The sequence below is a fragment of the Cornus florida genome, unplaced genomic scaffold, assembly GCF_030987335.1.
Source record: "Cornus florida cultivar Cherokee Brave unplaced genomic scaffold, ASM3098733v1 CherokeeBrave_3.0.0_Hap2_Chr09, whole genome shotgun sequence".
In the NCBI taxonomy this organism is placed as follows: domain Eukaryota; kingdom Viridiplantae; phylum Streptophyta; class Magnoliopsida; order Cornales; family Cornaceae; genus Cornus; species Cornus florida.
This window is the reverse complement of record NW_026775579.1, coordinates 66,212,796-66,213,820: the sequence shown is the minus strand read 5'-3', so window position 1 is coordinate 66,213,820 and position 1,025 is coordinate 66,212,796. Positions and strand designations below refer to the sequence as shown.

The 1,025-nt window shown below is 38.6% G+C and overlaps 1 pseudogene; it reads right to left on the bottom strand.

The window, feature by feature from the left end:
• Window positions 1-590: 590 nt before the first annotated feature.
• On the bottom strand, window positions 591-689 carry LOC132275638 (small nucleolar RNA R71; annotated as a pseudogene).
• Between the last annotated feature and the right edge of the window lie 336 nt (window positions 690-1,025).

Here is a 1,025-nt window from a genome sequence, read left to right as displayed (position 1 = left end):
ACCTTGGTCACATAGACCAACAAGGTATCCTTCATCCTAATGTGCAAAATGAGAACATATAAGTACCATTAGGAATGCCTAGGCCATACATTCACCAACCACCACAACAACAAGGCCAAGTTCCATATGGAATGCCAAGGCCAACTATGCTCCACAACCTCCCATCATCAATCAAGGAATTTAAAACCAAGGTGTTCATGTTGCACCTCAAGTAGCTAATCCACCTCTTACTTTAAGAGACCATTATGTGCCTAATAAGTATAATGCACCTACATGCATCCAATTGCCTCTATTTAGAACGCATCATTATGAAATTAAGCCACAAACCATTCAAATGCTTCCTAACTATCATGAACTTCCAAGTGAAGAACCTTGCAAGCATTTGGATGAGTTTCTTGAAGTATGTTCCACCGTAAAATATACGGACATGCCGGAAGAGGTCTTAAGACTCAAACTTTTTCCATTCACCTTAAAAGACAAGGCAAAGTATTGGCTTAACAATCTTAGGCCTTTTTCAATCACTTATTGGGCAGAAATGCAACAAGAGTTCTTAAAGAAGTACTATCGGTTTCTAAAACCAATGGCATGAGAACCTCAATTCTAGAATTTTCACATGGGGATAGAGAAATGTTTCATGAGGCATGGGAACGCTTCAATGAATTACTTAGGAAGTGTCCATATCATGGCATGCCCAAATGGAAATTAGTTCAATATTTCTTTGAGAGCTTATCGGACAATTATAAGGGTATGGTTGATGCTTCCATGGGAAGCTCATACATTGATAGGCATGAGGATGACGTGTGGCGTCTTTATGATAGCATGAGTGAAAATTCTTTGCATAGAACATTATCATCCAAGAATGGTAGAAATTCACAGGGTAGGAAGAGTGTTAGCTTAAATCAAGTCGACCATTCAAATGAAATAGTCGCCGAAATGAAGTCTTTATCTCAAAGGTTTGATCAATTTTTAATTAACCAAAACTCGGCGAACCAAGTATCTTCCTTCCTTAACCATTCTCATCGTGC